At 40.9% G+C, this 11,595-nt stretch overlaps 1 pseudogene; it reads right to left on the bottom strand.

The window, feature by feature from the left end:
- Positions 1–5,060: 5,060 nt before the first annotated feature.
- On the bottom strand, positions 5,061–5,421 carry LOC127196133 (prefoldin subunit 6-like; annotated as a pseudogene).
- Between the last annotated feature and the right edge of the window lie 6,174 nt (positions 5,422–11,595).

The following is an 11,595-nucleotide window of genomic DNA, read 5'->3' as shown; positions in this document are numbered from 1 at the left end:
AAACTCAGGGCTGAAATCAGTAAATTAGAAGCAAAGAGAACAATGCACAGAGCCAATGAAACCAAGACCTGGTTCTTTGAGAAAATCATTAGCCAAACTAATTAAAAGGAAAAGGGAGAGTATTAAAATTAAAAAAAAAAATCTCTTGCTCTAAGAAGGAGGGGGAAGAGGAGGAGGAAGAGGAGGAGGAGGTGGAGGAGGAGGAGGAGGAAGAGAAAAGAAGGAGCAAGGCTCAGACTCCAAGGCTCCTCAGTTCCTCAGGGTTTAGGGCAACCCTTCCCTGGGAGCTGTGTTGTCTCTGTTGAGGAGGCGTTTTCTCAGCTGTGAGGCTCCTGGGCTCCCATGGCTTAGGATACCCATGGGACACTGTCCCTCTTCAGGGCTGGAATCCCAGCTCTCAGAGTTGTGGATACCCTTTCATCTGCGTCCCAGAAGGCAGGCCACATCACCTCCACAAATGCACACAACGCCCGAAACAACAAAACAGCAAAAAACGATATGGTCCTGGGTTTTGTTGTTTGTGTGCTTATGCTGACCTCTAGCCATCTGATTGTCTTTGGTGGTAGCAAGCCTGGTGGTCTCTGGTGCTCAGATAGATCATGAGTAGGCAGGCAGTGAGGGCTCCAAGCAGATTGTTGAGAGGGCTCCCCACTGGGCACCTCCTGATGGCAGACAATGGGGCTTGAGTTCTGCCTACAGCTCACCTCTGTGCAAGCTGTTTCCTAGGTGGACCAGGCAGCTCAGGAGTGGGTTTCGGCATTATGGAGTCAGCCACGCAGCCAACGGATGCTGGCTTTATGGATTTGGATTTGGATTGAGCCATGTAGTCATTTGGTAGCCAAGCAAGCACTGTGTTCCCAGCACTTGGATTCGACTGGGCTCTACCATCTTGGACCCATACCCTGTGTGCTCGTATTGTCCAGCTGGTATCCACAGGGGAACCAGTAGCACTGTGGATTCGGGTTGGGATGCTGACCGCTGTTATCTAGAAGCTGCCCTGGGGAAAGCTGGGAGAATCTGAGGTCTGATTGCTGGAGTGGAGCGGCCCCTGGAACTGCGAACCTGCGCTAGTAAAGACAGAATCCAGGCTCGAAGGAGTCCAGGACCTTGTGGGGAAACTTGACACAGGAGACAGCTGCAGGGGGAGGGAGGCTACTCCCCGGATGTTTACTCTCGTCTGGGAAACACCGATGTCGGTGTCAGCCATCGGGTTACCACAGTCTCTGGTCTTCTGCCACTCAGATTCAGGATGCCCTGGCCACAGCTCTATGGCAAGTCCCATTTATCTGATTTTTTTTCTTCTAATTTTGTATCTAACCACTTCGCTGGAGATGTTTATCAGCTGTAGGACTTTCCTGGTGGCATTTTCAGTGTCAGTTATATATACTAGCATATCATCTGCAAATAGTGCTCGTTTGACTTTTCCCTTTACAGTTTGTATTCCCTTGATCTCCTATAGATGTCTTATTGCTCTAGCTAAAAACTTCAAGTACTATACTGCATAGGTATGGAAAGAGTGGACAACTTTGTCTTGTTCCTGAGTTTTGTGGAATTGCTTCGAGTTTCTATTCATTTAATTTGGTACTGGCCACTAGATTGCTGTACGTTGCCTTTTTTTTATGTTGAGGTATGTCTGCTATATCCTCAATATCTCCAGAACTTTTAGCATGAAAAAGTGTTAGATTTTTGTCAGAGGAAAGTTAGAAGGAAAGATCTGTGGAATCCACAGAACATGGGGGCAGAGAAGGCTGTCAAGGGTAGGTGTGCTATGCAGCTGGGGATGAGACTGGGGGACTTGATCTGGGGGCACAGAGTGGTGAGGCCTATTCTTATATAATTTCAAATAAGGTTACATTCTGAGGTGCTGGTGGTTGTGACATCACAATACAGAATTTTAGGGAATACTACTTAATTCCTAATAGTCATGATCCTCAAATCTTCAGCATTCAATAAGCAGCAAGACCTGCCGTTTGGAACACAATCTTTAAAAGCGTAGAGAGAATAGGTCTGCATGGATGGATGGCTCAGCAGTCAAAAGCACTGACCCCCAGCAGCTCAAAACCATCTGTAACTCTCACTCCAGGCGACCCAATGCCGTCTTCTGGCCTCCAGGGGCACAAGACATGCATGTGATTCAGACATATATGCAGCAAAAGCGCCAACACACACACACACACAAAACAATTAATATATATAATTGTATTACTTAATTATAATATGAAATATGTCATTATAATTAAATAACAAATTGATTGTATATTATATATATCAGGGACATATAAATCCCTGATAACCAAAAATTATATAGCCCTGAAAACCAAAAGTCAACAAATGAACCCACTAAGTTAAGCACCCAGCACAGGTAGCAGTGATGCCACTGGTTAGTTATCAGTTCATGAGGAGATGCTTCACTTCCTTTCATAGCATACATGGATATAACACTCAATAACATGCAACATAGAAAGCATAATTTGTGTGGGGGTGTCAGATTTTGCAAACTTTTCAAATTTTCTCTACTCTAATAAGTAGGAAACTGTGAGGGTAACACCCATCCTGCCTTCTGTGGAACTGTTCCAGTGTCACTAGGAAAATCTCCCATCCTGTAAACTACAATTTCCTATCTTAATAAATTCCTAGCTTAGTATGTACTAGAATGATAAAACAAGTTATTTCATGATGATGCCTTGCTTTGTTGATACGAACTCCCCAAAATGTGAAATATCTGCTCAAATCAATTTAGTCTTATCCTTTTATGACACATGGCATTTAAAAGCTCTTTAGGTGTTAATTTAATATGTGAACTTAACTTTTACTGTATACCTGGTGTACATGCATACATGCCTTCACAAGTGTGACGTGTGGGGGCTTGCTTGCTTGCTGGTGGCTTCCTTGTTGCCCAGGTTGTGCACACCAATGCCTAGTTATTTGTTAGCTGTTTTTTTTTAAAGGGAGAAATGAGATGAATGTTTTGTTTGATAGCTGTAATTACTCTGTTGTAGAGATATCTTTAATAAGCTACAAATATAGGTACATTTAGAGGCATAGTTACTATTGGAAATGGAAAAACTATATTTAATTTTTTAAATCCAAATTTGGAATATTCATGCCATATTACTGAGGTCAAGTCCTGTCTTTGGAAGGAATTGTCATCTGAGACCTCCTTACACAGCACAGACAGATTCCTATTTTCTGATATTTGATTCCCACCACCTAGGAAGATATACCGTAAAGCTTCACAATCCTGTCCTTATTCTTCCTAAAAGTTGGTCACACTGTCTATAATTTCACAATCATTGGATTCTGGTAGAGTGACTTTCTTGACTTGAGAGCTAACATAAGTCATAATTTTTGATGAGTATTTTCTCTTGGAGTTAATGTGGACATTTGTATGAAAGGAAGTTTATCAGAGAGATGTTCAGAACAGTAATCTAAGTGCACCTCTAAAATGGTTACCACTGTTGTGTGTGTTTAGTGTCCATTTACACCTGTGACTTATGTTTTATATAGCCAAACTGTCTTAAAAATAAACATATGCCTGGGATAGAATTAGAAGCATTTGATACTTTTGACTATATGAAGACCCTAGCCAATTAGATCATGTGGTACATTTAGGGTGTTTCTGGCATGCTTATGGCACGACATTTTTACATGCTAGTATAGTCTGTGAGACCTTGGGGAGCTGGACAGTCTCTGCAACCCATGAACAAGAGAAATCAGAAGAATCATCATATGATTGACCTTTAAAAAGCATAGGCAGTCTGGAAAGAGAAAAGGTGATAGGTTTTTACCTGGGGCCATAGCACCATCTAATATAAAGAGAAACCAACTTAATGTGGTTCATTTCGGTGAGAGATTATTTCCAAAATCTCCTATCACCATCTCAGTATAAGCGCATGATTGGTGAAAGAATATATTTAACTTGCCATTGTTATAGTCTTGTTTGAGTTGGTCAACTGCTTGTAAGAAGAGGCTGTTTTTGAAGCTGTACAAAAGGGATTCCTGCAACTCCAATTCCCACCTCACCTCACCTGACACTCAGCTTTAGCTCAGATGATCTGTCCTTCCGGGAGCTGAGACACAGTCATCACTCCTTGCCAGCTCACAGGTGCTTTAAAGGCAATCCTGAGGACATAAAAGAGAAAAACAAATTAGACATGTCTAAAGTAATTGGTACTGAGAAGAAACAACTAAACTCCTGTAATGATACCTTATAGCCTCATAAACCGACAATTATAGTGTAGCTATTTTTCATCTGCTATTTTAAATTAGCCAAAACATTAATGTTTTCTACTATGACTACTTCTTAGGATTGCATTATTATTATTATTACCCCAAAGGACAAATGTATCTTAATGCCGAGGAGAATATAAAGCACATCTCGTGACCACAAGAAATGAGATGCTGAGCCCGCCACATCTCAGCAATTAGTCATCGTATCCATCAAAAGGAAAGGATGCAGATAGAAAGGGGAAAAGAATTGAAGAAGGATCAAGTAAACCTCAGAAAATAACCCCCGAGGAAGCTCAAGTCCTGGGCTTCCTAAATCCAATGCAATCTAAAGGCATCCTTCGAGGTTGGTAACCCTGGAAATGCTTTACTGTTTTGGTTGTAGGTGTCCTCTCCATATGTGATGCTGTTCACGTGGCTAATCCTCCGCTATCTGTTGTTGCTTTAAAGACAGCAGCAGATCAGACAATCCAGAAGCAACCAATGTAAGAGCAGAAGCTGTAAGAATCATCTCCCTTTTAGCCATAGTATTGTCCCAGGTCATGATCCTCTGCACATAAACAAAGGTCCTAAGATGCCTTCACAAATGCCTTAGATTTCCTCAGAGGCAGAATATCAGAATCAATTTAAGTACAAAATCAAAAATGCTGAACCATTACCCATTTTCTTCAGTAAAAGAATGCTGCTGACCCATACAATAGGGTGACATATTAAATTTCCTTCCTTCCTTCCTTCCTTCCTTCCTTCCTTCCTTCCTTCCTTTTTTCTTTTTTTGTTTGTTTTACTGGCTCAGGGTTAGCCTCATCACTCTCTCCCCTCCTCCTTCCATGAGGTCAGGCCTTCCCAGGAGCCTTTGCTGCCTGGGCCCTCTGGAACTCCTGCTGCAGTTGAGCAAGAGTTTTTCTCTGTTGCTCTGACTGCCACACTAGGTTACAAAGCACTTAATTTCCACTGTGATACAGTCTAGCCTCTTCCCCATCCTGGTCAGAGCCTCCCCCAGCTCTTGCTTGACAAGCACGGGTCCCAGAAGCTTAAAGACCACGTTGGATCCATCCAACATGGCCAGCTCCTCCTTCATGGTAATAATACTGTGTTAGCTGTGCCTCAAGCTTCTGCCTTCCTGGCATGGATTTCCTGAAGCTGTTGATGTTTCTTCACTTCTCCCTGCAGCTTCCTGTGGATCAGCTCAGCCATGGTGAATGAAAGCCTACTGGGCGGGGTCACGGGGCCTCAAGCTCTGGAAGGTACTGGAGCTGCACTTTCTGGCCCTCTTCACCTTCTGCTCTCTGTATCAACAAACCTCTTTCAAATTTATTATTGCAACTTTGTTTTACTCTTAATGTTTAATTAGTATTTTATGAAGAAAATGTACAACTAATCATAACTGATATGCAAGAAAGCCTCAGAAAGTATAAATTAATCTTTTTGTTTTAGTTATAAAAGTGGTATGTGCTCACTATAGAAGTAATATGTGCTCATTATATAGAAAACACTGAGTGAAATAAATATCACTGTACTATTGAGTCATGATCAATATCAAATTTCAGTGAATTTGTTATTAGAATTCAGGTAATTTCTTCACTTACATATAAAGTAGCTGTATCTAAACCAGACACCAAAGGTGCATTTTAGCCAAGATGGAACTTTGTTTCCTGATTCCTAATCTGAATCTTGACCACACCATGCTCTCTGTCCTTGCTGCAAATCTACTTTTTGGTTCATTTTATCTCCAGCTTCCTAAGTTCTTAAGTCAGCTCAAATCCAAGTACCTTTTCTCATTAGCTTCAACACAAAACCTTCCTTTTCTACCACCAGAGGGAAACAGGCACACACAGTACACACTGTGTGAGTGTGAGTGTGTGTGAGTGCTTGTGTGTGCATTCATGTATGTGTGTGTAATGTGATGTAGTGTGTGTGTGTGTGTGTGTGTGTGTGTGTGTGTGTGTGTGTGTAGGCAACAGAGCTCTGGGAGATCAAAGACCTTCTTGAATAGTTATTAGAAGTGGGAAAACACAAAAATATTAAAAATGAAAAGGAGGCATGTACATTTCTCAGTAAAGCATTTTCTAAATGTGAAAAAATATCCTTAAAAAAACTACATCTCCATTGTACCATAAAAAGGCCCCGCTTCTAAGCATAATAAGTCCGTATTAAATACGGTAAAAGAACTGTCATAATATTGGATAACCTATACCTACCATATCGCCTTTAAAAATTCTATTTAATTCCCTCCTCAGTGCCAAGAAATTCTGGAATTTAGAGTATTTTAAAGTATTTTAAAAAAATCAACCTTGAATTCCTACATCTTCTAATACTTGTTATAAAACACAGAAGAAGCAAGCAATATAAAATAAAAATGGGATTTTTCTCAAACATCTCAGTTTCCCTATATTAAAAAATAAAAACCTCCTGCCGGGTGGTGGTGATGCTCACCTTTAACCTCAGTTCTCCTGAGGCAGAGGCAAGCGGGTCTCTGTGAGTTTGAGGCCAGCTTAGTCTACAGAGCTAGTTCCAGGATAGCCCATGCTAGATGAAGATAACCCTGTCTTGAAAAACAAAAAAGAAGAAAACAAACAAAAAAGAGCTCTGCCCCATGAGGTCTGTAATTCTTTTATCCCAGGAGCTGGGGTTTTGGTTGTTGTTGTTGCTGCTGCTGTTTTTTGTTTTGTTTTTTTTTTTTTCTTTCTTTTTTTTTTTTTTTTTTTTTTTCTTTTTTGGTACTTTTTTGCTGTCCTTCAACTGTCAAAGCTGTGTCTTCTAAGATCCTATTGTTGCCTGATTTTCTGGTATTTTCCGTCATTGCCTGACCGACTTCTTTTTGTTTATGGGCCTCACCTGTTTCACACTTGTTCCTCAAAGTGGAATAAGAAAGCAGAAAACAGTGGCCTTGTCCTCAGCTACTCCTGAGTGACCTTGAGTGAGTTATTTAACTTCTGTTTGCAACAGAGTTACCTCACCAGGTGTTGTGAAGATGATCCAAGATAGCAGTATCTGATAAGCCCCTTGTCTCCTACCTGCCACTTGTGCAGTGCTGGAAAGGCTTAGTGCCTTTTGTTATGCCTCCTGCTCAGTGCAGATAACACTAATGAAGTGTTTCTAAAGGACATTCTTGGGAGAGGCTTTCTTTCGAAATGCTGGAAAAATTTCAACAGCGATTTCAAATTGTATGGGACTAGAGGGCTTTGTCCAGGTCATGTGTAAGGGCCTTTTTGTTTTCTCCTTAAGGATCTTTAACCACATGAATGTCTGTGTAAGCACAACTCACGGATCTAAGATTAGGGAATTGCCCAAGGATTTCACAGCTGTGTAAAAACATTATCTTTAATATCTTGGACTCCTCTTTGACATGTAATGATAATCAGTCATTGTATGAGACTTGATAAAAAAAATCAGCAGAATAAAAGTAATATTTATCAAAATAAAAATAAAACAAATAAAATAAAGAGCAAGTATAGTGTACATCCCACGAAAGGCTTTGAGAAGAGGCTGAAAGTCAGTTCCTCCTGCACCTGTCCTGGATCTGTGTCCCAAAGAGAACATATTTTAAAATATATTTTATTAATTTATTCATATTATATCTCAATTGTTATCCCATCCCTTGTATCCTCCCATTTCTCCCTCCCTCCCATTTTCCCCTTACTCCCCTCCCCTATGACTATGTATGAGGGGGACTTACTCCCCCTGTATATGCTCATAGGGTATCAAGTCTCTTCTTGGTAGCCTGCTATGCTTCCTCTGAATGCTACCAGGCCTCCCCATCCAGGGGACGTGGTCAAGTATGGGGCATCAGAGTTCATGTGAAAGTCAGTCCCCACTCTCCACTCAACTGTGAAGAATGTCCTGTCCATTGGCTAGATCTGGGTAGGGGTTCGAAGTTTACTGCATGTACTGTCCTTGGTTGGTGCCATAGTTTGAGCAGGACCCCTGGGCCCAGAACCGCCTGTCATAATGTTCTTGTAGGTTTCTAGGATCCTCTGGATCCTTCTATTTCCCCATTCTCCCTTGCTTCTCTCATCTAGAGTCCCAATAGGATGTCCTCCCCTCTGTCTCAGAGCGGAACACTCCTTCATGCTCGTGGGAACGCAAACTAGTACAGCCACTTTAGAAATCTATCTGGCGCTGTCTCAGAAAACTGGGAATAAGGCTTCCTGAAGACCCAGCTATTCCACTCCTTGGAATATACCCAGAAGATGCTCCAGCACACAAGAACATTTGCTCTACCATGTTCATAGCAGCCTTATTCATCATAGCCAGAACATGGAAACAGCCTAAGTGTCCCTCAGTAGAAGAATGGATAAAGAAACTGTGGTACATTTACACTATGGAATACTACTCAGCTATTAAAAACAAGGAATTCCCAAAATTTGTGGACAAATGGATTGAACTAGAAATGATCATAATGAATGAGTTAACCCAGAAGCAGAAAGAGTCAAATGGTATATACTCACTTATATCTGGGCACTAGCTCAAGGGACATGTCCCACGAAAGAGAACATTTTTGCCTTCAGCCCAGAATTCAAACTTTCTGCCCGACAATTCATGGCCAGCTTAGCAGGAATTAGCTTCAAGGTGTTGCTTGGAAGAGCATCTGAAGGAGATGACTCAAATATGTGTACGCACTGAGAACCCTTTGGATGTATGAGAGATCTGAGATTCATGTACTGTCTTCTGTGAGAGTTTCAAGCAACTGAGAAACAGAAAAGGACAACAAACCAAATTATCATGACCAAGTAGCTGAGAACTGTTTGTTTTTATAAAGCCCTAGGGAGGCAAGGCTGAGCTCTCTCTAAGTTTGTGGTCAGTAACCATCCATCTTTGGTTTTAGCTGAAAACAAACAACAATCGAATGGACTTTATATTGTAACAGAGAGGTAGGTTAGACAGAAAAAGAAAAGACCCATAGCAAAAGTTGAGAGACCAACAGGTTTATTAAGTGAAATTCATACGTACTTCCTAGCTACATATAGAGAAAATTAAACAATTATCACTGCTCTCCATTTTAGTTTCCAATATTATGCCCAAGATTTGAGTTCTATTTTCTTCTTCCTACATGTTTGTCCTACATTAATAGCAATCCACATTGATATGAAAATGTTAGCGTATTAGCAGCTTCACAAGCCTGCCTCCAGATTGCTTAGCAACCTCTGATGTCATCGCCTACTGGCCACTAGGTGTGCACCAGGGGCCCTGTATAAAAGGACAAACCCGCAGTCCGCAGCTCTCTTACTTTGTTTTTTTACACTTCTCTCCTGCACTTTCTTTGAGGATGCCTCCTTTTCTCTTTTTGTCTCTCTGTCTGTGTACCCTACCGTCATGGCCCACTCAGGTTCCAATTTCTGTTCATTTCTCTTCTCCCAAAATAAATCTCTCCATACTCATATCTGTTGCATGCCGTCTCATTTTTTAATTCAGACAGAAAAATAGCAAACTTTACTGTTAAGATTTTTTTTTTTTTGAAAACTAAGGTGAAATCCACATAAAATAAAATTCACTGTTTTTGTCATTTTATTAGTTTTGGCATTTTGGATAAATTCACAATGTTTCACCATCACACCTGTCAAGACTTCCATCATCTCAAAAAACTGTCCAGTGCCTCTGATGTTGTCATAACCTATTCTTCCCAGACCCTGATGACAAATATGTGCATTGTATTTATGAATTATATGTATATATACAATTATATGTATAATATGTATATATGAATATATATACAAATATCTGTAATTTTGGAATAATCTGCATTCATTTTTAAAGCTAGAGGTATATGAGGAGAGAGAACAGAAGAAGAGAAGGGAGGAGAGGTTACGGTTATGCCTTCATGAAAAACCTTGTTAAGATCAAATCGATTGGAATACTCAACCAAAATGAATACCTGTGATGATGCTCACGTTTCTGTTGCCTGTGACTTGAAGTAAGAACCTGAACTTGAATTTCTCAGGAGTTTACTCAGGTTCACAATTACAGAAATGTCAGATGATCTTGAAATTTGCTTCCAATACAGAGAAAATCGCTTGAACAGAAACTCACCTCTAAGCTACGGTTAAAGCTTTGTGTCCACTGGGCGCTCTGTCCTTCGATCTGAAGCTTTCCTGTAACCGCTGTTGAGATCCCCACTGTGATTTTTCCTTTTCATTTGCCTTCAGGCTATGGGGTAGTGACCATTCCCTGTGTTGTCTTTTGTTCTGGAGAGCACATCAGATGCAGCAGAGACAACCAAGGGCCTCAGAGGTAAGGAAAAACAGAACTTGAAAATAAAAGACTAGCACCCTGCCTTTTATTTCCCAACCCAGAGTACATTTTATTCTGACTGGAATATTTAAAGGTTATCTGCAGACTGACAAACTGTTACATAGTTCAGTAGTGACCTATGCCTGCAATCCCAGCGCTGAAGAGGCTCTGGTGGGAGGAGTGTGACTTCAAAGGTGGTATGTGTAACTTAGAGTCTGTGTTACAAATAAAATGTTGAAATGAATTGAGATACAGTGTTTTGGGAACCTGTTTTTTTGTTTTTGAAACTGGCTTACAACATGCATGAGTTGTGATTAAGTTGACAAGAAAGTTATATATTCTCTGTTCACTGTGGATGAAATTTTACTTTTCAACCAGTCAAATGTTTCTTTGGAAGGAGGAAGAGCCAGGGGTGTCTTGTGACTGAAGCACTGCTTTGTAATCTGGAATGTCAAGGCCAGGAAACTGTCACTTTGTGTATTACCAGTGTTTTGAGAATTTTTATTCCGTTTTCTTTTTTAACTCCTTCTGTGTCACACAGTGCCACAATAGGCTCTAACAGTGAGTACATTCCCACTGACTAGGATTTAGGAACCCTGGCCAAGGCTCAGATATCACACTGGCTTTGCAGTTTCCTTCCTGTTTGCTTCTTCGTAGGCCCCGGTCTGTCCTTACCACTCTCCTCGTTTCCTTCTGAGGATTCCCTGGTGACAGTGGGCACAGATGCTCCACATCAGACTTTGAAGCACACATTGACTCAGCTACTGTTTCTCAGAGTCTTCTTAGCCGACTGAAAGTTGAGCAGCCTGGAGACAGCTCAGCACATACCCTTAAGGCACACAGCAACTGATCCATGGGACATGTGCAAGGAATCAGGGTCATTTGCATTTTGCCTTGAAGATGAACAAAATTTTAAAAAAGAAAAAAAAAAGTCTCACAATTCGCTACATGGCCCATTCCCAAACGCTTCATGTAAACACACTTCAGGTTTACTTCAAAAGACATTTGCATATAGCACCCCAGTTTGGAACTTTAGCAGATATAACCAAGCCTTCTGAGTGAGGAAAAAGGACTGAAAAGTTTTGTGTGAAAGGAAAGAGAAGGGTTTTCAAAGGACAAAAAGGCTGTTAAACTGTGCGT

This window comes from Acomys russatus, chromosome 12 (assembly GCF_903995435.1).
Source record: "Acomys russatus chromosome 12, mAcoRus1.1, whole genome shotgun sequence".
Classification (NCBI taxonomy): domain Eukaryota; kingdom Metazoa; phylum Chordata; class Mammalia; order Rodentia; family Muridae; genus Acomys; species Acomys russatus.
This window is presented reverse-complemented; position numbering and strand designations above follow the sequence as displayed.